At 38.8% G+C, this 26,112-nt stretch overlaps 1 protein-coding gene and 1 non-coding gene across 2 annotated transcripts in view; one reads left to right on the top strand and one right to left on the bottom strand.

Moving 5' to 3' along the window:
- The window catches only part of LRMDA (leucine rich melanocyte differentiation associated), a 1,120,905-nt gene that overhangs the window by 277,637 nt on the left and 817,156 nt on the right, over positions 1–26,112 (bottom strand). The gene's annotated exons all lie outside the window — the stretch shown is intronic.
- On the top strand, positions 23,758–23,859 carry LOC119628154 (U6 spliceosomal RNA). Its single transcript, XR_005244467.1, has one exon. It is a non-coding gene; the product is annotated as a U6 spliceosomal RNA (small nuclear RNA).

Genomic DNA, 26,112 nt, shown 5'->3' on the forward strand with positions numbered 1-26,112 from the left:
ATGTCTGAAACGAGCCCTACAGGGGCAAAATTGAGGTGAGGGGAGAACACGTTTCCTTGCCTTTGCCAGCTCCTAGTGGCTGCCTGTGTTCCCTGTCTTAAATCCCTGGCTCCATTTTCAAAAGCACATTGCTCCAATCTCTGCTTCCTTCATCATGCCTCCTTCTCCTCCGACTCTGACTTCCCTGAGTCCCTCTTTAGAACCCTTGTGCTTACCTCAGGCCCACCTGGATAACATAGAATAACCTCCACAATTTAAGATTTTTAATCACACCTGCAAAGTCCCTTTTGCCATATAAGGTAATCACAGTTTATAAGAATTAGGACGTGGACATATTTGGATGATTGTTATTCAGCCTATCACAAAGACCAAAAGTAACATCCCAAACTTTAGGTACTTTGGTGGAAACAGAAATGACCTGAGCTCTTAAAGATGTGACCAGGATGCAGAACAGTGGAATTGCCTCCCTAATTACATTCATACTCTCTGTCTAACAGCAGTAAAACAAGAAAGGCTTGGTGGTGGTGCATGCCTGTAGTCCCAACTATTTGGGAGGCTGAAGCTGACGGATCACTCAAGCCAAGGAGTTCAAGATCAGCCTGGGCAATAGAGTGAGACCTCCTCTCTATTTAAAAAGAAAAAGAAAAGCAGTGAAACACAGCGGTAAAGAACACAGGCTGTGGGGTAAAATACACCAGGGTATTGGTTGAACCAGCTCAACCAAACACCTGGATGAACATGATCAAATTACTTAACCTCTCTGAACCTCAGTTTCCTGTTTCCCAAAGGGAGCTCACCATAATACTCCCTTTCTGGGATTGTTATGAGGATTAATGAGATAATACCTATACAGCACTCTTTGTGGTATATAGTAAGCATTCAATTGATGTTACTATTATGTTATTATTATAATTATTCAATCACTGGCCACCAGCCTGGACTTGAACTCACGACTGGATATTTTACAGGTCTCCTTCAGTACAGATCACTGAAATTTCCAGAACTTCCTCTTCCCCTTACTTGAAATCTGATCTGTCCCTCAAGCACTTGTCTCATTCATGCTCCTTCATGCTTTCCCAGTGGGAAGATCTCTCTCTCCCTTTCCTTCTTACCTACAACAACATGGGAAACACTCATGTAAGGCTATCACTGGTCTTGCTGCTTCCAGTCTTATTTTTATGTTTTAGCACCATATATAGATTACAAACTGCCTGAGGGCAAAGACTGCTGTACTAGTACGTAGTGAAGAGATGTGGCCACAGTAGATAATCAATAAACTGGTTAAATAAACTCACTGCAGAGTTTATTCCTCCCAGATCTGTGGGGAAAAACAATTTCACATTTCCCATTAAAGGGGAGCTAGCTGTACTCCCCTAAGATATGCTGCAACCTTGAAGTTGAGGTTCTGAAGTGAATTTAATTCTCATCTCCCTTTTCCATTATGTGCTCCACAGTTCCCTATATCCCAGGATGATGAAGACCCCTCTTTCTCCATCTGTATGCCAAGAAGTTTGTAAGTATCAGCAGCACGCCAAGGGAAAACAGCAAACAGACTTCTGTTTGGACATGAAATTGAACAAAGAGCTCACACCAGTCAAAGCCAGTTTGAACCAGTCTGCATGGCTCTCATATCTGTCCGACCCCCCTCTGAAGCTGGCACAAAGACACGAAGAACATCATTGACTTCAATCTTTGGCCTTCTAACCAGGAAAGGACTTGTGAAGGTGAATGGTTTGCAGACGAAGGGGATATAAAAGAGACAAAACCAGGATAAAAATTAAATAAAAAGTAGCTGTCTTAAACTGTAATTGCAGTCCTCTGCTGAGCACGCTTGCAGATATATAAATGTGATTTACCATCAGCTTGCAACTACAAATCAGGTCTTGAGAAACACTTGTGCTATGAAATTGTTTAATCTCATCAAGCTCTGCTTTCACAGCAAGCCATAAATCACAAAGTCTTTGTTATCATAGACCTCCACCAGCGCCTCTCTGGCAGGCTATGGATCGTGGGTATATATAATCTTGACTGCACAAACACTGGGGTCGACGCAGGCTGAAATACTTTCATAATAGCCACTGTGCAGCTGGTGGAACACAAGCCTATGATGGATATCTCATTTCCTACAGTCGGCATCTATTTCGAGCAAATTATTACCACATAAATTTCTTGTCAACAGAAACGGCCAATTAATTAAGTTAAAAATTTACTTGTGATCACATCTACAAACCAAATAGAACTGCAAGGCAATTTTCCAGTTACTGAATATACTGCAGGTCAGTTTAATGAATAATTTTTAACTTTGTCATAAACTCAAAGACAGGCTAATATCTCCAGAAACCTGAATGGAGACCAGCTGCCGACAGATTTACACAAAATATATTTATGTGGAATTTGATTGCTGACATCTGGGGACAGAAATAAACTTTCTATAATTACAGAGGCATCTTTCCCATATATATGCATTTCTTTCACCAAAAAATGCAAATCTGTCCCCAGAAAGGGTGTATTTACATTTTCAGGCAGGGCTGCAATGGGGCTGGATGGTTCTTGGAAAAATCATTGCATTAAATTCCTGTGCTAGCGATGGGTTCATTATCATGGTGGAAGACAATAACAGGTCAAGACCTGTTTATCACTGCCCCCCACCTTCCTACACACAAAAAATCAGGATGCTTTCTCTCTTTGAGGTTGTAAGCCACTTGGCACATGTCCAATGGTAGAGGCAGCATTGGGAGGATTTAGGGGTCTGTCAGGTAAGGCAGATTGACACAGCTTCCCCTTAGGGTTATTATGCATATAAAATAGATCTACATGGAAATAAGGCCGGCAGAGGGCCCTTTTCATAATTCCTGCTCTAACCATGTCTCTTTGAACTGAAGAAAATTCATGGATGATGGGGGGGTTGGGGGAATGGCAGTTGTCTAGGCAAGTATAAAGGATGTGGATTTGAGGCACACATCAGATCTGACTGCTAACAGTGGTTTACTCAATGAGCCACCTATTGGATATAGAATTAGGATTTTCAATAGGGCCGTTATATACCCCAAAAGTAGAGGGCACTCAAGGTCCTCCAAATAATAGTCCTAGTCTATCTTTAACAATTTCACTGTTCCCTACTCTCAACCTGTCACTGCCAAATGACCAAGCTAGACTATGTAATGTTCCTACCACGTGCCTTGGCTTTTGTACTTCTGTAACTTTGCTCCAACAAAGGATCTTTGAGGTCTGTTCCCATATACCTCCACTTTCCAGATTCTTATCTCCAAGATAACCTCCTTGGCTTTTCCTCAGCCTAGAAAAGACCTTTGCTCTTCAGCAAGACACTTCCTCCTACACAAAAATTGACAGCCTGTCATGCTACCTCGAGCAGAATGAGTAGTTGTGAGTTCACAGCCACTGAAGTGTTCAAGAAGATGCCAGACAACCATTTGGTGGGCTGTTGAAATGGGGACTCAATGTATGTGGAGAGTTGGACTAAATAACTGCTAAAGCTTCTCATCCCTGGGATTATTATTTTTTAATCCTTAGTCTGTATATCAGTAAGGCCTGAAGCAATTCTACAATGGTTGCTTGTGCCCTTGTTGGTAAGCTTCTTGAAGGTAGGGATCATTTTACTCATATTTATAGTTTTCTCAGCACACAGCCCAATACCTTTTTTTTAAGGCACATTCTCTAGAAAAGTTATTGAGGGCTGATTTTATGGAGGTTTTCTCATATTTGTAGCACTCAACTTCAGGTGGCATTGATACACTACTGTACCATGATAATCAATATGAACAGTGCTGATGTGTGCTTATTATGTTTAGGGCACTTTGCTAGAATTCTGAGAATTCCAGGAGTCAAATACATTCTCTCCCAGACTAATTTTAATTAAGGAAACAAGTCACACAGTGAGCTCAAAGTATACTCCAAACAAACAGGGGCTGAGTAAATGAATGATCAATTTCCAAAATACAAAATAAGATAGAATATAAATGTTAAATCAAAGGTTTCAATAATTTTCAGTATCAGGGTAGACAATGCAAAAACGTTTGTGTTTTAGAATCTGAAAGGTACAAACAAATGATTCCACATAATTCTTCACTCTGCTACTGTGGATACCAAATCCCCTACCCCAAGCTGAACCTGCTTGCTCAAGGTCACTAAAATAGAAGATGGCAAAAAGAGAATCATACCTAGCTGTCCTCAATACCTGCCCTTGATTCTTTCCATCACATCCACCAAACCCAACACGGTTAATCCTATACAGGCTAAGGATTAAATTGCTTTTCATTTTTTCCTGGTTAATTTCATGTTCCTTGAATCAAAGTATAAATACCTCTTCTCTGGCTCAGGCCTTGGCTCTACGTGTCCCTGGATTATTTCTGATGACAAAATACATTTCAAAATTTTTTCCTTGACAATGATCTTAAATGTGAAGATATTGCCCAAACATCTAATTTCACCAATAATCTACTCTGGATCCTTTCTGTCACACATGCTCCTCACAAATAAGCATTAAATGCAGAGGTTGATTGGATTCAAAGCTTGGCTCAACCCTTTCTTAGTTATGGGAATTTAGGCTGGTTACTTAATTTCTCAGTGCCTCAGTCTCCTTGTCTATAAAATGGGGTTACCTCATAGTGTTATGAGTATTACATTAGACAACACATGTAACAGTTTAAAACAATGCCTATAAGAAGCATTTGTTCTGAGATCAGGAGTTCAAGACCAGCCTGGCCAACATGGTGAAACCCTGTCTCTATTAAAAATACAAAAAATTAACTGGGCATGGTGACAGGGACCTGTAATCCCAGCTACTCAGGAAGCTGAGGCAGGAGAATTGCTTGAACCCGGAAGGCAGAGGTTGCAGTGAGCCGAGATCACGCCATTGCACTGCAGCCTGGGCAACAAGAGTGAAACTCCATCTCAAAAAAAAAAAAAAAAAGAAGAAGAAGCATTTGTTATTAGTTTTTAATCCTTTGCCTGTCTATACCACTTTTGGCATAGTAAATCTCATATTCTTACCCCATGCTGTATAAACTTTCTTTCTTTTCATTTGTCCTGTACTTGCCTTGTGAAACTTCAAGGAAGAATTTGTAAAACAATGATGATGATGATAATGATAACAGATAACATTTTTGCCTGTATTATGTTCCAGGCACTGCTATAAACACTTTACATTCATTATCAACAGCCTTAGGAGGCAAATATTCTTATTATCTCCAAATCACAGATGTGACCTAGAAAGGTTAAGTAACTTGTCCAAGGTCATACAGCTATAATTGGTCAAACTCTAAGTTCATGCTCTTAATCACTGCAGTTTAGTGTTACTGTATTTGGTCAGCAATTCCTTATCATTTTATTTCTCTCATTTATAATATTATAGGTATTACTCATGTCCTCCATCATACTCCATTTTTCCAGAACAGTCTGAGTCAGTCATTATTCCTATCCTCAAGGACCTTGCGTTTCAGACAAGGAAACAAAATAAATGTGGATATGAAAAGCATATCCACATAACAAAAACAAACTTGTTCTAACCCATCCAACTCCATCATGCTTGTTTATTTCATTCTTCCTCGAAGCTTCTCTCTACCCAGCAACAATAGTTTTTGAAAGTGTATCTAATCATAGCACCAAAACACTATTTAAAGATATTGGGCAAAGTAAAATAATTTTTCAAAGTTCAATTAGCTCATGAGTTCAAATAGGAAACACACACTACTGTCTTTCAGGAGGAGGGGAGAGGCCTGAGGAGGTTCCATAGCAGAGCTTTTGTGAAATTAGATTCTGGATTTCTGTAAAAGAAAATGTTTTATTACAGAGACAATGAACAAGAAACGTGGAGAATTACCTATATGCTGTCTGAGTGCTACTAACAAAGGCAGGTAATAGTGTGGGTGAGACACCGCTGACTGTCAGGTTATCTTGTTGAGGGTCACTGCTGCCGGAGTGTCAAGGTCAGGATAAGACAGTAGAACAAAGCAGCAGCAAGGAACGCCTGCCTCCCTGGCTGATCCGCTGACGATTGGCAGCGTAGGGGACCTGAGCAATGATAATATCACAGTCTTACATGGGTTGAGCACTTTATAGTTTATAAAGCACTTTCATAGTCATTATCTCATTATATTTTTAAAGAATTTCTTATGGAAAATTCAGTAATGATCAAACCTGCCGAGGAACGCTTCACTTTTCAGGGATACATTTTCATGATTTGAGAAAAGCTATCTATTTTGAGTTGTGTAACCACATGAGCACAGATTTAGAAACTGGAATTCAATGAAGGAGACAGAAGACTCTAGGGTTAACTAGAGGTATAGTATAGCTCATCCCAGACAGTGCCAGAAATTATACAGGGAATCTGCAAAATCCTAAACATTCTCATTAATGCATCCAAATCTAGAAAGAAGCAAACTTTATATAGGCATTCTTCTCTTCTCCTTATTCTGACTGAGTAATGGATTAAGTAACCACTGGGAAAAGCAAATGAAACACAGAAAACTAACAATTGGGTACACCCTCTAATGGGCATGAAAATTCCATGACGACCCAGTGAATTAGAGAAATGATCCAAAGCCCAAAAGTAAACCCTAATGAAGGTTTAACAGAATATCAGATGAGAGAATTAAGTCTGGCTATTCTAATAAAGATCACATCCCTTCTCAGTTGAACTATTCTCCTCCCTACCCCATTTTCTCAAGCTACAGAACATGGACAAAACATGAAATACTTACTTCTCAAACTGCAACTTTGAGGGTAAAACAAGCTCATATTATGAGAGGTGGGAAGATAATTCAGAAGCCATTCACACTGTATATTTCAGAGTTACTCAAACATGATCAGAGAGAAAACAAACAGCACAGCAAAAAATTCAGACCAACAACAAAACCAGGAAAAGGAGGACAGAAGCACATCATGCAAAAGACACGAAAAGGACCCAACAACTAAAGGAACACCAGAAAAAAAAAAATCCAAATAGCTTTATGCCATAAAACAACTTAATAAGAACAAGACTTTAATAAAAGAGGGGCTCAGCTGAATACAATTTAATCGAATAAGAGTCTGCCTCTTGCATGAGAGGGTAAGCCTACTACCTCCTATCTCTTCCACTGATACAAATAAACACTGCACAAAATACAAGGATGCTGAGGATGGGGAAAGCAAAACAAAAGCCAGTGGCTTATGGAGAAGCTCCCCACCAAGAGGTGAATTTCTGGGTTTATTGTTCTTTTTTTAATGTGGCTTTTCCCCAAACGCAGGCCCCAATCACAGTCGTCTGACACAGGAGTACTGTGGAAATCTAAAACTCTACTTTCTATTTCTATTTCAAATTTCTCAGCTGAAGAGCTGTGAAAAACAGCCCTTAAGGACTGGAAGGTGTGGAGGGAATCCCAGAGTGAGAGAGCTGGAGAAGGGGATACTCTAATTCTATATATGAAACTACACAAGTTCCCAGCACATCTCTGAGCTATGCATTTGGATGTGCGGGACATATCCAAAGCAGCTTAGCACGGGCTCTGAGAATGGAATGAGGATTGTAAACCACCATCCAGGTTTCATACTAACTCTTGAGTGTACAGGCACAGACAGATCAAGAGGAGGATGTCAAAGGCTTTGAAAACTGAACCAAGACTGGAACCTGCAAAAGGCAAGACAGATATGAGGCTAATTCTTCATAAAACAAAAAAGTAAATATTAATATTCTTCACAGGGTTGTAATATAATCCAATATTGAACCACATAATGTTAAAAATGCCCAGGATACAAGCCAAAAATTACTAAATATACAAACAAGTGTTGGTCACATTTGTGTAAAAACAAAATCCACATATATGGCTCAGATGTTGGAATTAGCAAATAAAGGCATGAAACCACCTATTATAGCTGCATAGTCCATGAGATAAAGCTGAGCTTGCTTTAAATTAGTAGAAAAGTAGAAGCTCTCAGGAAAGATACAAAAGCTATAAAAAACTTAGAAATTTTAGATCTGAAAAATGCAGCATGTGAAACAAAAAATTCACTAGAGGCCAGGCACAGTGGCTCATGCTTATAATCCCAACACTTTGAGAGGCCAAAGTGGGATGATCACTTGAGCCCAGGAGTTTGAGACCATTCTGGACAACAGAGCAAGACTGCATCACTGCAAAAAGAAAAAAAAAATTAGCTGGACATAGTGGCACATGCTTGTAGACCGAGCTACTAGGGAGGTCAAGGCAGGAGGATCCTTGAGCCCAAGAGTTCAAGGCTACAGTTCATTTAAATATGGAGTGACTGCATCACTGCTCTCCAGCCTGGGTGACAGGAGACCCATTCTCAACAACAACAGAAAGACAGAAAGACACAAATAGAAAGAGAAAAAAAGAAAGATTGATTCACTAGATTGTATCAATAACAGAATGAAGATAATGGAGGAAAGATTTAGTGAACTTGAAGATACAAAACAATAAAGTATCCAAACTGGAAAATAGGGAAAAAATGATAATGAACAGAGCCTGAAGGACCTGTGGAACAATATGAAAAGATCTAACATATATGTATGTGGAGTAATATAAGGAGAAGAAGAAGAGATTGTGAAGGAAAAGTAAAGAAATACTGTGCAAAAACTCACCAAATCGACTGCAAAATTTTTTCATATATCCAAGAAGCTCAGTCAACTACAAATAGGATAAACACAAAAAACCAACACACACACAATTTAATGGATTTAAAAAGAAGACCTAAAGAAACAAAGACCAAAATGATATGGTTCAGAACTAAAAAGCAATTTGGAAAGATCATAGAGCAGAGGGGTCACACTAAAAATCAAATTACTGACAGAGCAACAGTTTGACGTAATCACAGTGAATGCATATGAAAAATAAAATAATTAGATCATTTAAGACTCATAGGAAATAAAGACAGTAACATTTGTATGTGTACAATTAATATGACAGAAAATATATTCAAACATATACTAAAAAAAGTCCCCAAAATGAAGAAAAAAATATAGTTCAAAAGAGCTTAGCAAGTTAAAAAACTGATACAAAGAATGAAGAGCAATCAGATAAATCTTAATTAAGTTACTAAAATTCAAGGGAATAAAAATCTCTACACAAGTGGATGGAAGAAAAAAGAATCTACTACAAGGAAGAAAAGTCAGTCTGACCTCATACTTATCCAGAATTCACATTCAATACAAGGAAACAATGAAGAAATATTTCTCTATACATGTAAATCGTATATAGCCTAAAACTATTATACCCAACTAAAATGTCATTCAAATATAACAAGCATGGAACTTGAGAAATTCAGGACTCATGAGCCCTTTCTGAAAAAGATAGAAGAAAGCCCAGGCAATTAGGGTTGGAGTAAGAACTCAGGAATGGAGAGCTATCATCCAAAGAACTTCCACTGAGCTCTGAGTTCACTTAAATATGGAGCCAATACTAAACAACTATAGAAAGCATTGTTATAGAGGAGATTGCAATTGTCATTTACAATATAATGGTAACAATGTAACTAACAAAAATTGAGAGGTAGGGGAATGGTAGGGAAAGTTGTGATCTTCATCCTTCAGGGCAGAAAAGCAGTGACTGATCCTGACTAAAATTGACATATATGATTTTCTAAAAAACCGCTCCAATATCAAAACACATATACTCTCTTTTTCTACCATTACAGTGATTGTTGATCTAATTTTTATAAAAAGTAGGGGTGTTCCATCATTCTTTTTTTGCCCCAATACATAGCAAAGAAGCTCTCACAAGAATAAAATATGTAAACTTTACCTTAGTGGTACTATGTTCTAACTAAACAAAATAACTAACTGACTAGAAAGAACATAGACACATTTGGGTTTTACCCAAATCAAGTTCTACTTGACTTTTCCAAGACACACATAGATGCATATAATATCCACTTTTAATGTCTGGCCATGCATTACCAGTCTACAGAAATCATTGTATTCTTATTGACCTGCTCACTTTAAAAACATCCCAGTTGGTTTTCAAATGAAGATGCACAGATTGTACCTCAGGCCCATTATAACCAGATGATCCATACCTAATTTTATGGTAAAAACACCATTTTCGCAACTCATTTATTTAATTCTTCCAATTTATATGCAGCAAGTTTAGATGGGATAAACTAAATGGAGGAAATATGGGCAAATATATTTCTCTTCCTGGTGTATTTTAAGATCTTCATAAAAGACTTGTTTAATACCTTATTCCAATATTTGAAACTGGTGATCCTGAAACAGTTTAGGATATACTATGAATGACTCAGATATTATTAAGATAGAATGGTTGGGATACCTGGGATACCAAGTGATGATGACAAATACCTTCAAATATCTTCAAATGTTTAGAAATGTATATCCTGCTGTGTTTAAAAAAAAAAAATTAAACTCTGGTCTGTCTAAAAAAAGGTAGTATGTAAAAATCCATAAAAAAAATAAAGATATTTGAAGACAATAAAACCATGACAACAATAGAAGTACTTGAATGTTTCCTATATGGCAGGTACTCTGGTATGAACTCTACATGGATCATTTGACCTCATCCTGTAATATCCCCGTTAGTTAGTGCCCTTTTCATTCACCTGATCCAGGGATACTGGATGGGGAACATACTGGAGGACACAGGAGACTACCTCCACCTCCCTGCTTCTGGAGAGGGAACTACATGTCACCTCAACCCTATGCCCCATTTCAGAACATTTCTGGACAGAATTTAGGCACCGTTACTTTATGCCCAAATGTGTATTTATTTGGAGAGTGCCATCAGGGAACCCTGTCACACATATTGGGTACATAATAGTACAAGTTATATGGAGATACGGCAAAGTTTAGGAAAGTTACACACAAGAAATGAACAGATTAGATATCATACTATTTTAAAATAGTAATAAAGGCAACATGATTTTAACAAACTCTGAATCAAATTGTTGGTGTCTGGCGGTTACAATGATTCCTTAGCATCTATAATGTGGTATTAGTAAGTATAAAAGTCAGTTAAATATCAGCTTTTAAACTTTAAAGTCATTGGTTGTCAAGGTGTAAATACCCTAAATATTTTACACAAAATTCAACAAAAGGAATCCAAGGTTGCACAGTTTTTAGATCTAATGGTACTCCTAGCCCAAAAGACTACCTCTTTCCATGAAGCCAGATAAGAAAGTTTTGGTCTAGAAAGGATACATGTGGAGATATTTACATTTGGGAACAGGGGTATCTTCTATACAATCTATGTAGCACTCTCATAGAATTCCTCACCAAAAATTTTGCACTAAGTGAGAGGATGCTCACCCCATGTATAGGTATATATGCAAGCCTACAGGAAAAAAAAAAAAAATAAGTGGTTAGTCCTTGATATGGTTTGGCTCTGTGTCCCCACCTAAATCTCATCTTGAATTGTAATCCCCACATGTTGAAAGAGGGACCTGGTGGGTGGTGATTGGATCATGGGGGCAGGTTCCTCCATGCTGTTCTCGTGATAGTGAGTTCTCACGAGAGTTGATGGTTTTAGAAGTTTTTGGCAGTTCCCCTTTGCTCTCTCCCCCGCCACATAAGTTGTGCCTTGCTTCTCCTTTGCCTTCCACCATGACTGTAAGTTTCCTGAGGCCTCCCCAGCCATGTGGAACTGTGAGTCAATTAAACCTCCTTTCTTTATAAATTATCCAGACTCGGGTAACATCTTTATAGCAGTGTGAGAACAGACTAATACAGGCCTCCAGACCAGCTTTTCCAATGTATATTCTGGGCAATGGGCCTGCTCTGACAAAGGGTTCCTTGACTGAGTCTGTTTGGAAAATGCTGAGATATTATTATAGAAGCTCAGAGCCCTCATGCTAATGTATCTTGTTAATGCATAAAAGGTAAACTGAATTTAATACATTTCCCAAACCTTTGTGATGTGGGAAGTCATTCATGGGTACATATAAAAACATCTGATACCACCCGGGTCACTGTTTCTCCTCACAGACCATGGATCTCAGGTTCTATTGAAGAGCTGTAGAACTATCTAGAAACAAAGCAGCTCTTGAATGAGAACTGTGAGAGCAATGCCCCATACAAGTCCCACGTGGCACCAAGTCCATTGAGGAGGATTTAAATTTAGTTTACCGATGTGTCCATATATCAATAGATTATAACCTTCTTCCCCCAGAGAAGCCAACCTGGCCAAAAATCCAAGGTGAATGGTGGGATGGGGGCATCTCTGTGATTATCATTAAAGATTCCTGAGACCTTTACCTTTCATGAAGTCAGGTGGGAATAACGGTATGCTATCCTCCAGGAGAAGTACTGTGGAAGACCAACAACCCCTCCCTATTCCTTTATGGATCTCTCACAGTGGGATAGTGGAGAGGGATGTAGCCCATTTTAGCTTTTCTTACTGGGTGACTGCACACATAAATCAGGGCCCCTTCTTTCTCCCTGAATCAAGGTTCATTCTTTCATTCCCTAAGACTGGACTCCAATTGTGGTATACTTTGAGTCTGCTTCTCTTCCTTGGTCACAAGTATATGGAATTAATTAGCAAGAAGGCAAGTGGAAGTAATTCAAATTTTTGGAACTACATATGTAAAGATGCCAAACTATAAGTGAGACGGAGAAAGATAATAAAAGTCTTGGGGTAAAAGCAGCGTCTTATAATGGCACTTAGATCTTCCTTGTTTTTAGGTTCTGTAACAGCCACATAATCACGTATATATCCACAGCTAGGCAATGTCCAGGCCTGTTTTCTATCACTGAACCTACATTTCTGGCCAAAATGAGATCATAGTTTGAGCTATAGGAAAACAATAAACAAGATGGATGCGACTGAAAGAGAAAATGCAGATTTAATTATTTGCCATAGGGAGTATTCCTCTGTTACCAATCAAACGACTGGAAAGTTGAAAAGTTTTGTTTCAGTGAAAAAGCATGGATTATTTTTTTTAGCATGAAAATTTTATAAGGTAGGAATTCCTTTTTTCCAAGACATGGTCTCATTCTGCTGCCCAGGCTGCAGTGCAGTGGCATGATCTTGGCTTACTGCAACCTCCACCTCCCAGGCTCAAGGGATCCTCCCGCCTCAGCCTCCCAAGTAGCTGGGATTACAGGTGCATGCCACCATACCCAGCTAATTTTCGTACTTTTTGTAGAAATGGGGTTTTGCTATGTTGCTCGGGCTGGCCTCGAACTCCTGAGTTCATGCAGTTCACCCACCTCGGCCTCTCAAAGTGCTGGGATTAGAGGCATGAGTCGCCTAGTCAAGCTAGGAATTCTTGATTACATATGGATCTGTAGTAAAATTGTTCAAGAGGTCACTTTAGATTTGGCCTGGGTAGCCTAGGGTTTAGCATTTAGGCAAAGGAGAGGGGAAAAGAGATAGCTCTTCTCTGTGATTATTTCTACTGTGCACTTATCAAATCAATAAAAATAATAATTGTTATTGATGGTGGCCTTCCCGCTGATTAAACGGGCCAATTTAATTGCTTCTGTGAAGTCACACAGCTCTTAAGTGTATATCATGGCGTCAGTAAAGAGCATTCAATTGCCCCCAGCTTTGTGGACAGGATGTGCATGGCATTGATTTAATTAGAGCTCTTAGATTGCAACCTGCACTCCTTCCTGAGCCCCTCTCAGCTGGAGACTTCCTCTGTTCTTTTTAAATGCTGCCCTGAGCTGGAACAAAGCAAGGTGCCCAGCAAGAAGCATTGGATTGCATCACAGAGAGGATTAAAATGCCCATTATGAGGTAAGATTCGAGTCAAAGCAGAAGGAAAAGAAGACAGGCTGTAAAAGAAAATGGGCTGCAGGCAGTAAAATATTGATTGAAAGAACTGAAAACACCATGGCATCCACACTCCTGCCCTGCTCTGCACGCCCTGAGGTCTGCCAATCTCCTGACTTCATAATCTACTCTCTCTCCACAGCTAATAATGCTTCAGCCACTCTGGTCTTCCTCCTGGCTTTCCAGCACAAGACACTGATTCCTGACTTGGGTCTTTACAGTTGCCTTACATAGCTGAACCCTATGCTCTATACACCAGCTCCCAGCCATCTTCATCATTTAGGTCTCAGCTCAAATGCCCTGTCTTCAGGGAAGACTTTGTTGGCATCCTAGTGAAAAGAACTCCTCTCCCCAACTGGACATTTTCCATTGTGTTGCTCTCATGCATTTTCTTTGAGGCACCAGTCAGTGTCAGAAAGTGCATGGTTTATTTCTTTACTTGTCTATTGTCTGACTAATTAAAATATTAACTCCACAAGAGTAGGGACTGTGGGCCATCTTCACTGCTGTATTGATATCCAGTGTTCAGAACAGGGTGTGCACGGAGTAGAGGCTTTGTAAATACTGATGGGGAACAAAAAGGGGAGTGGCTTGAGAGAATGAGAAAAGGTGAGTGGCTTGAGTGAATGAGAAATTTACCAACATTCATCTCAAGATCTCTGCTTCCTGCCTATATCACATGGTGTTACTAGGTAATGTTAAAAACAGGTATTGGGCCAGGCGCGGTGGCTCACACCTGTAATCCCAGCACTTTGGGAGGCCAAGGTGGCTGGATCACGAGGTCAGGAGATCGAGACCACCCTGGCCAACACGGTGAAATCCCGTCTGTACTAAAAAAAAAAAAAATACAAAAAAATTAGCCAGGCGTGGTGGTGGGCACCTGTAGTCCCAGCTACTCAGGAAGCTGAGGCAGGAGAATGGCATGAACCCAGGAGGTGGAGCTTGCAGTGAGACGAGATCCCGCCACTGCACTCCAGCCTGGGCAACAGAGTGAGACTCTGTCTCAAAAACAAAACAAAACAAAACAAAACAAACAGGTATCAGACAACACAACATCTAGTCCTAGCCCTGTTGCTTACTAGCCATGTAATCTTGAGGAACTTAACCTCTCTGAACCAATTTCCACCTTTATAAGCAGGTTTATAAAAAGGCTTAATCTCATGGGACTGTTGGAATTTTAAAATGCATGCAAAGGGCTTAGAATAACTCAGCCAGTAGTAAATGCTTAAGTAGTGTTGCTATTATTGTTGTTACTGCTATGATTAAATTTACTATATATTGTGAAAAGTATCAGGGACCAGAGAACTTTCAAATGGATGCTCTACTTTTTTAAAAAATTCCTAATTTAACACAGTTTTTTCATTCAAAACAACTTAGTGTGTATCTATAGACATCCTCTTCCATCTCAATATATCATGTAGTCGGCAAGTTCAATAACTGGGCAACCCCACCTTCTATATGGACCAGCAAATGTGCACAGTCCAGCTTCCTTTCTGGCACAGTCACGAGTGGTCTTTATAAATAATTTTGGAGAAAGTAAAGTTTCCATTGTTGAAAGCTATGGAAGAGATTCTTAATTCAAACAGTATTAGGGTGGTGGATGAGGCAAATTGGAGCATGTAAAATTTATTGGACATCATAAAAGGGAAGCAGAGAGAGGGCCAGGGAGATGGGGGGTTCGATTACTGCTGAATTGCTGGCATAATAACCTGCAGCACATCACTGTGCGCCACTGGGGCTGGGAAGCACTCTCCCCGGATGATTGCTTTATGTCACCACGGATGCTACTGGCCCATCAACTACGACCCTGGGAGCAGCAAACCCCATCATAAGAAAGGGAGAAATGTAAATTTCAAAATAGATATACAAATATTCGGTGGCCCAGTGTTCCATTAGTCATTTATATTCCTGACTTTGGAATGCAAAAATGTAAATCCAGGGCCCTTCTGCAGTCAGAAGTCACCCAGGGTTCATATAATAATCTCTCTGACAAGGACTAAGCTGTGGCTGGCAATAAAACCTAGGGGGTCAATAAGCTAACTAAACATGCTGGGAGAAAACAAGGGAGAGATACACTCTCAACCTCAAATGGGGGTAGGGAGAGATTGACTGACATGTCAAACCCATCCCACCTAGTCAGAGATTTCCCTGATGCAATGGGGGCGTAAGGACAGAGCTGATTTACTCACTGACAAGCCTACATCCCTGTAAGCAGAATGCTCCAGAGCTCATTCTCGAGGTTCTGAAGGGCATGGCATTTTTTTCTGATTTACTGCCATTTTATCGCTGCAAGAAATGGACACAGCGCAGATGCCCATAGTTCTAAATGAAGGTAAGTGATGCCCTTGATGCAAGCTCTTCTAATGTTCTCCTTAAAAAGGAAATCATTAAGAGTTACATCAGATCGAGTCTGATCTAATATATTAGGGGTGAGGGAAGTGAAAGGAGAGAGGTGTAAATACCATAAAGCCAAAGAAATGGAAATCCCTCCAGTACAGCCCCATGGAGGGCAAGTGCAGAAGCACGCACTAGCCCTGTCATTCCTGAATGTGGGAGAGAAGCAGGACATCCAGGAATGAGAAACAGGAGGAGATGATCTACTTCAACCTGCTTAAGACAGAGAGGACACTAAGGCACAGAGGACTATGTGTCAAGATCACACAGCTGATTAGAAGCAGATTTGGCCTACACCTGAACCTACTAATTGACTCCCAGGGTTAGGGGTTGGGTTAGCATTAACTTTGGCCTTCACACCAGGTTATATTTGTTACAATTCCTCTCCTCTTCATTTCTGTTCCACAGGGAATTTGGCACTCTAGCATATACTGACACAAAGCCCACCCCTCAAGTTTAGGAATTAGAGAAGTGATTGACAGCCTATATGTGGCTGAGGTAGAAGATACATTTTAGGAGGTATACAGAACAAATATATGTAAATCATTTTAATAGCAATATGCAATATTATGTAACCTAGGGACTTCATGAACATTAATTAGAACAAAATAAGATAAGTATTTAAGACATTTAAAAAGTGAACTGATTTCATGAAAAACACCAAGTAAATAATAATACAGGGGTCAATAGACTGGGTACCATTCTAGAAATATCCTCAACATGTTTTCCAAGTCGGTTGTGTCAAATGAGACATTTCACACAAAAATGGTGATTTTACTCACAAGATTGACAGCTATAGATGGAATCCACATCTTCATTCCAGAATATTATGTTTACAATGGAATATTATTTGGCCATCAAAAAGAATGTATTTCTGAAACATGCTTCCACATGGATAAACTTTGTTTTCAAGGTTTATGTCTATAAGCTAGACATAAAAGGACAGATATTGCATGATTCCACTTACATGAAGCAGATAGGCAAATTCATAGAGGCAGAAATAGAATAGAGGTTACGAGGGCTGGAAAGTGGAGAAAGAGGGGGTTATTGCTTAATAATTATAGAGTTTCTATTGGAGTGATAAAAAAGGGTTTGGAAATAAATAGTTGTGATGGTCGTACAATACTTTGAATATCATTAATGCCACTGAATTGTATGCTTACAAGTTTAAATGGTAAGTTTTTTACATATATTTTTACCACAATTTTAAAAGTTATAGTGTAATATGTCAAAAATCATTGAATTATATAATTTAAATGGGTAAATGATATAGTACGTGAAATATACCTCAAAATAGCTGTTTAAAAAAATATGTGCATAAAGTTAAGGATATTCTTGCCAAGAAAGGAAGTTGCATATGGTGACCTGTGGAAATTCATCTCAACTATGGGAATGCCATTCTTTATCATGGCATCTGGTCTATCATGCCCCAAAGAGTCCCTATAGAAGGAAGCATGACTATCTTGGGTCTATCTAAGGGAGGTTAGTTACAATTTGAATTTATCAGCACTCTTGATAATGTGTCCCTCCTGTATCATTTTCCCATAAGAGCTATCTGGGAAACTCCAGCCTGTATTAATTGGATCATCACCCAGAGATTGAATGTTCTCTGGAATCAAAACAAACTCATCTCCTGTTAGAAGTCTAGTTTTTAAATTCAAACCTGTGAAATTTTGAAATTAAGTTTCAAATTGTCATCCATTCAATTTATGCAAATCTACTAGGGCATTTCTCAAAACTCATCAAAAATGCCACTTTGTAATAAATATAAAATAGTAATAATCTACTTAACCCAAGGTCTAATATACTGAGTTATAAATAAAGAGGCAAGATAGCCTAGTGTCATAGACATGGAATTTAGTAGACAGACCTAAGCTGAAGCCCCAGCTGTTCTACCTCCTCACTTTTCTTACTTCCCTGTACTTAGTTTCCTATTCGAAAAATTGAGATAATGACTCTTTCCTCAAACAGGTATTGTGAGAACTAAATTAGATAATATGATGAAGAGCACAATATTACTGCATATAGCAAATGTTCTATAAATAGTAGGTAAATACGTATTCATAAACACAAAAAAGTAACACAGGATCTAGAGAAAGAAGAGTTGGCAAATAAGAAATTATCAGTCTTCCTCTAGCAGCTAACAGGTAATCCTGTCTTTGCAAAGGAGTATTCTATGGAGAAGCAGGTGTAAATCTCCAGATTCTAACATTATAGGATGAAATGGCCTAGGAACATATCCAATTACCTTTATTACAAAAAGATGATTATTATTATACTACTAATACTAGTGTGAATATTTATTGTATACTTATTATATGCCAAGCATTTTCATACACATTTCTTTATTATCCTGGTTAATCCTCCCAACAACTCTATGAGGTAAGTGCTCTTAGTATCTCATTTTCCAGATCAGTTAATCAAGGCTTAAAAAGGGTAAATAACTGGTCTGAGATCATGTAGAGATTAAGGGTGATGGCCAGGATTCCCAACACAGGCTATTTGACTTGTAACCTTAACAGCTATGCCATCATCCATTCTCACTTAGAAATCTTGCAGATGATTAATTTACTTTGCCAGTTAGCCTAATACCAAGACAGAAGGTACCTAGAATGCAAATGTAAACAGTTTGGTGGTTTCCTGAACATCATCCCTCACGCAAATGGAAATAACATGTTAGTCTTTTGGTTTGTAAATTAGTTTCTTAGACATGAACTAATAAGGTCATTTCTAACATGTGAATGACTAGTAATAACATCAAACCAACACACATGGAAAGCTGAAGATCCGACTCTTCCCCAACAAAAACCAATGTACAGTCACCTTGGGACTCAGCCCATAAGGACCTGATGGGTCTTCTGTGACCATTCCCCCAACACTCTCTTAAGTATAAACACTGGGCTCCATACCAAGCCTCCCCTGTGCTTGTTATAGACATCCAAAACTTCCTGACCATGTGGAAAGTGAGGAGCACTTCCTGAGAATAGTCCTACCGTTGGAGAGGGGCACAGGTCCCTGTGTGCTCCCAAAACAGAGAAGGCAGAATTTGGCTGCACTGAGTGTGAGCACATGAAAAGAAGCAACTCTATTAACCAGGGCTCAGTAGTGCTTGATGAGAACCACTGAGCCCTATATTGATTGTGAAGTGCCTATAGCTGCTGATGCTTGACAGATGACAATCAACTTTCAGCCTGGGTGGAAGAGCAATAATAAAAACATTGCCCTCAAAGAAAGAACTCCAAACCGTTATTCAACCTTTCCTTTGGAAATGTAAGGCTTCTCCTTAGAAATATGAATAAGGTACAGAGAACAGCTAAAAGATGAGGAAAGACATAAATTGGATCGGATCAACAATTTCCTGCTTCTGCCTCCTGCTGTTCACACACTCATTCACACAGAGTGCCCCTGTGCAGGCCCCAGAGGTCATGGGGATCAAATATAAGTTTCGAAAGTTGAAGAGGGAGAATCCATTTCAAATGACTTAGAGGATAACTGTCACTGGAATTAATATGGTTGGAATGTTTAAAATTGCCACGGGTTCCTTTACTTTTGAAAGGTGTCAGGCCCCTGTCTTGAACGTTGCATGTCTGTCTGTGATACCTCACTGAAAGGTTGTATTATCACAGACAGTTTTAGGCTAAGGAAAGCTTATTTAATTTACTGAACTGCACATAGAAATTGGCAAAGATGAGTCCAAAAGGTTAAGCATGGGGCATGATTCTTACCTCTCTTCATTTCCCATAGTACTATAATGTCTCATTAAATTTTCCTTTCACAAAGGTGCCTGCAAATATGTTTTACATTTCTCCATGCATACCTTTCTGTTTAGTACTCAGGACTCCTCTCCCAAAGAATTAAAACAGATGAGAGATGAGACATAGAAATCTGCTCCTCTCCTATGGGATAAAGCTGGAATTTAAGAGAGCAAAATCTGAAGTGCTAAATTGGGCAAACAGCATGAGAAGCAGTCGAGCTGACTGAGATACTTGCAGTGGACATGCCTTCAACTAAAATGACCATGCCACTTGCAAATGGAAAACACGTTATTTCAATCTGCTTCCTCTTTTTGATTGTTTGTTTTTTGTTTTTTAGACAGAGTCTTGCTCTGTCACCCAGGTTGGAGTGTAGTGGTACAATCTCAGCTCACTGCAACCTCTGCCTCCTGGGTTCAAGCAATTCTCATGCCTCAGCCTCCCAAGTAAGTGGGACTACAGGCATGTACCACCACGCCTGGCTAATATTTTGCATTTTTAGTAGAGACAGGGTTTTGCTATGTTGGTCAGGCTGGTCTTGAACTCCTGGCCTCAAGTGATCTGCTGGTCTTGGCCTCCCAAAGCATTGGCATTATAGGCGTGAGCCATCATGCCTGGCCTCAACCTGCTTCCTTTCAACATTAAAGGTAAATGAACATATTACTGCTAAAAGGGGGAATGAAAAGTAAATGAACTCAGATTCTCAGGTTTCCCTTAGAGTGAATGGAACCCTTCCAAATGGCAGTAGTTCCAAGGTTTAGATCTTGCAAGATTACCTACGAATGAGTTATGACGACAGCAAATCCATCATTATTATGAAGGCAGAGTTTTAGATGGTTGAATAGAGCTTTCCATTCTTTTTTAACCTGTAGCAGAAGACATCAGAGTTGACAGAGGTTTTGCCACTATAACATAGGAGGGCTTATGAGTTACACTTTTATCCCTCTCAGGGTCACCTATCACCAAAATCAATTTATTTCTTTGTTTCAATATTTAAGCATGTTCAACATTTTACCCCTACATATTATTCTTGCTCCTACATAGCATTCTTCCACTTAAGCCTATTCGTGCTTTCTACATAGCAAGCACTACGCAAGATGGTAGGGATCCAAGAATGAACAAGCTCCCATCCCTGCCTGGGCTTATAGTCCAATGGGACAAAACATTGTAAATATGTGAGATGAGTTATGTAGAAGCTTGAGCAATGTGCTATGGAAGAATATCTTATTGAGTCTAAAAGGCAAAAAAGATAAAGTAACCATCATGCAAACTTGGAAACAATGCCTCAGTAGAATCATCACCAAATTAAAATAGCACATCAACTCCATTTTTTTCTATTTTGATTTTTCTTTGAATTTCATATTGCTGTAAACTAATAAACATTTTTTGCAAAAGCATAAGAAAGAGAGAGAATGAGATAAATTGATGATCTTTTTTAAAAAAGAAAAGTTTGTTGGAAATTCCTTTTGTGGTCCCAGATTATAATAAAGCACATTGAAACACTTCATCAGAAACAAGTTTGCCTTGTAATCAACTTTCTAGAGATGAAAAGGTGACCCAAGAGGTATCTTCCAAAGTAAAGATCAGTCATTTAATGTTTGGAACGTATCCTTCTGAAGATAGCATTTGAATTTTTTTTCAATTTGAAAATGAGATTATAAACAACTACAAAGAAGACTTTCCCCAAAATGCTAATGTTAACAACATTGCAGAGTTCTATGAAAATGATTCTATTTCCTTATGAGAAAAATTATGTTAGGACACACAACATGTATATTCTGTAAAGAAAATGGTTAGCAAGGGCTTAAGAAAGGGCAAATGGCTGGCAACAATCAGGCACAGCAGCAATCAGGCACAGGCCAGAGCCAGCTGTGGAAACAGAGTGTCACAAGTCACCCTGGCCAGCATGACTTCCCCTGGTAAGCTTGCTGGAAAGCATGAATTTGTCAAGAGGGTTCACTTTGGGGCAAAAAAACAGGGGCCAGCAGAACCTCAAAACTAAAGGCCATGGATTTGGAAGCTTGAGAAAGAATCTGTACGGAAGAAGTTAGTGCCCGTTCTCCAAGCCTACGGCCAAGTAAGTTGCAGAGGAAAGATGTTGAATAACCCAAGACCAATCAAAGAAGATGCAGGTGCCGAGCACATACATGCCAGAGAGTTATTTGAGATCAGTTACCCTAATCTTTCACGTGACAGAAGATGAGGCTGAGACCCAGAAATGGGAAAAGACTTGTAAACGTCACACAGTGCCAGAGCCAGAACCTAAACCTGAATGCCAAGTGACTGTACTTTCCATCACTCCACTTTGTTCTTTTCACTGAGGATCATTCAGAAAATAAAGCATGCTGATGAGAAGCGGGTGCATGAGTGGAGCAGGTTGGGAGCATGAAGCTAGCATGAGTGAATACTGGTGGTAAAGATTTCAGTCACTGAGAACCCAGGTGATTCCTGATTCTAGATTATATGCATTTGAAGGCTTTTGGTTTTCTTTAAGAAATGGAGTCTCATGTTGTTGTCCAGGCTGGAGTACAGTGGCATGCACATACCTTGAACTCCTAGGCTCAAGTGATCCTCCCACCTCTGCCTCCTGGATAGTTGGGACTACCAGTGAATACCACCATATCTGACTAATTTATTTTTTATTTTTTTAGAGATAGGGTCTTGCTATGTTGCCCAGGGTGGCCTTGAATTCCTAACCTCAATGATCCTCCCACCTCAGCCTCTCAAGTAGCTGAGATTGCATGAGGCTTGTTTTCTAATTTCATTGCCAACAATTTTGTTCCCCACTAATATTTTTCCTTCTCCAACAACTCCATAAACCTATCAAGATGGCTCAAATGTCATTCTAAATTTGTTTTTTAGTCATAATCTACCTGTTGTGCACATGTGGCTCATCAACGAGTTTACATGATGGGTTCATCCTGCAGAAATGTTATCTATCTTTATAAGTATGTGTATAAAAATGTTTTTGCACATATGACTTTCAAAAAATATGTAAAGCAAATATTTAAGGTTTAACTTGCAGACTCATTATTGAAGGTATGTGTGTTGCTTTTCAAGGCTTACGAGAAGTGAGTATAAATAACAATAAACCTAAGTAGAAATGCCTAAAGCTAATTATCTCCTTGATACTATGACCTAAGCACAAGAGTGTAGTCAAAGGCTCTTATTTTTGCATGTCCAGTGTTAATTCACTCTTCATTTCATAACAACCAGGGTGTCATTTTTTTTTTTTTAAGAACCAGTGCTTTCCACCTTTCTTTTCATATGATTCTGATGGACTTGAGCCCAGTTCCTGGTAGGAGGTGTGGGTCTGACCCAGGTGATTAGTTCAAACATTGAAACACAAGCTGGCTGGGTGCAGTGGCTCACGCCTTTAACCAGCACTTTGGGAGGCCAAGGCGGGTGGATCACGAGGTCAGGAGATCGAGACCATTCTGGCTAACATGGTGAAACCCCATCTCTACTAAAAGATGCAAAAAAAAAAAAAAAAAAAAAATTAGCCAGGCGTGGTGACAGGCGCCTGTAGTCCCAGCTACTCAGGAGACTGAGGCAGGAGAATAGCATGAACCTAGGAGGCGGAGCTTGCAGTGAGCTGAGATCACGCCACTGCACTCCAGCCTGGGCGACAAAGTGAGACTCTGTCTCAAAAAAAAAAAAAAACAAAAAAAAAAAAAAACAGAAGAAGAAGAAAAAAAAAAAAGAAAAAAAGAAAAGAAATGCAAGCCAATCCAGCCAATAAAAGTCAGTCTTCAAATTTTGTCTTGAACTATTGGAAAGAGCTCTCTTTCCGGTAGGGTTGCTAAGCTGGCAAGAAGTAATCCATTTGCTGATATTGGCCATCTTATCAAAATTTATTTCTTAAAAATGCTCACTTCAGTGGTACCTATACTCAAATTATAATGATACAGAGAAAATTAGCATGGCCCCTGCACAAGGATGGCATATGAATTTGTGTAGTTCATATATTTAAGAGAAGGAAAAGGGTGCAGAAAACATGCTTAATGAATTAATAGCTGAAAACTTTCCAAGTCTTGGGAGAAAGATAGACATCCAGATCCAGGAAGATCAAGGAACTGCAAATAGAGTCACTCCAAACAGGTTTTCTTGGAAGCACATTATACTCAAATTGTCAAAAGTCAAAGACAAAGATTGAATCCTAAAAACAGCAAGAGAAAAGCATCAAGTCACATATAAGGGAACCTTCATTACATTAACAATGGGTTCTCAGCAGAAACCTTATAGGCCAAGAGAGAATGGGATGACATATTCAAAGTACTAAAAGAAAAAAAAAAAAAAATGCCAGCCAAGAATATTATACCTAGCAAAGCTATCCTTTAGAAATTAAGGAGAAATAAAATCTTTTTCAGACAAGCTAAAACTAAGTGGATTTATCACCACTAGATTGGCCTTACAAGAAATTCTCAAGGAAGCCTTACATCTGGAAAATAATAATCACCATCATGAAAACATGCAAAAAATGGCTATAAAACTCGCTGGTAGAGACAATACACAAGGAAGAAAGAGAAAAGAAGCAAGGCAATACACAAAAGAAAAAGAGAAACCTGTCACTACAGAGAATATCCAAGTGCAAAATTAAATAATAATAGAAAGTAAAGAACAAGATATACCAAACAACCAGGAAACAATGAATAAAATGACAAGAGTAAGTTCTCACCTATCAATAATAACCTTGAATGTAAATGGATTAAATTATCCAGTTAAAAAACATAGACAAGATGAATGGATTTAAAAAGAAAAGGATCCAATTATATGCTGTCAACAAGAGACTCACCCTCACCTCACATGTAAAGACATCTATAGACTTGAACTGAAGAGATGGAAAGAGATATCCCACACTAGGAGAAACCAAAAACAAGCATAAGTAGCTACACTTATATCAGTCAAAACAGACTTCAAGTCAAAGTTCTAAAAAGAGATAAAGAAGGATATTATATAACAAAGGAATCAATTAAGCAAGAGAATATAAGAATTATAAATATATATGCACCTAACACCAGAGCACTGATATATATATAAAACAAATTATTACATCTAAAGGGAGAGATAGACCCCAATACAATAATAGCTGGGGACTTCAACACCTTACTCTCAGCATTGGACAGATCATCTAGAAAGAAAATCAACAAAGAAATGTTGGAATTAAACTGCATCAGAGACCAAATGGACTTAACAGACATTTAAGTAACATTTTACCCAACAGCTACAGAATACACATTCTTATCAGCAGATGCAACATTCTCCAGGATAGACCATATGTTACGCCACAAAACAAGTCTCAACAAATTTTGATCAATCAAAATTATATCAAGCATCTTCTCAGTCACCAATAGAATAAAACTAGAAGTCAATAACAAAAGGAATGCTGGAAACTGTACGGATACATGGAAATCAAACAACATACTCCTGAACAACCAATGAGTGAAGGAAAAAATTAAGAATGAAAAGGGGCAAATGATTTGAACAGACATTGCTCAAAAGAAGACATACAAATGACCAAGAAATATATTTTCAAATACTCAACATCACTAATCATCAAGGAAACATAAATCAAAACACCAATGAGATATCATCTCACCCCAGTTAGGATGGCCATTATCAAAAAGACAAAAAATAACAAATGTTGGTGAGGACAGAGAAAAAAGCGAACTCTTTACACTATTGGTGGGAATGTAAATTAGTACAGCCACTATGGAGAACAGTCTCAAAGTTCCTTAAAAACTACAAATAAAACTACCATATGATCCAGAAATCCTTCCACTAAGAATGTATATAAAGGAAAGGAAACCATCATATCAAAAAGACATCTGTACTCCCATGTTTATTTGAAGCACTATTCACAATAGGCAAGATATGGACTCAGCCTAGGTATCCAACAACAGAATAGTAGATAAAGAAAATGTGATATATATACACACAAAGGAATATCACTCAGCCATAAAAATAAAATAAATCCTGTCATTCATGGCAACATGGATAAAACTGGAGGATATTATGTTAAGTGAAATAAGTCAGGAACAGAACTAACTAAACACCACATGTTCTCACTCATATTGTGGAAGCTAAAAAAAGATGATCTCATAGAAATGAAAAGTGGAAGAGATAATACAAGAGGCTGGGAAGGGTAAAACAAAGAGAGGGTTAGGGAGATTTGTTAAAGGATGAAAAATTACAGCCCGATAAGAGGAATAATTTCTCATGTT

This window comes from Chlorocebus sabaeus, chromosome 9 (genome assembly GCF_047675955.1).
Source record: "Chlorocebus sabaeus isolate Y175 chromosome 9, mChlSab1.0.hap1, whole genome shotgun sequence".
Lineage (NCBI taxonomy): Eukaryota > Metazoa > Chordata > Mammalia > Primates > Cercopithecidae > Chlorocebus > Chlorocebus sabaeus.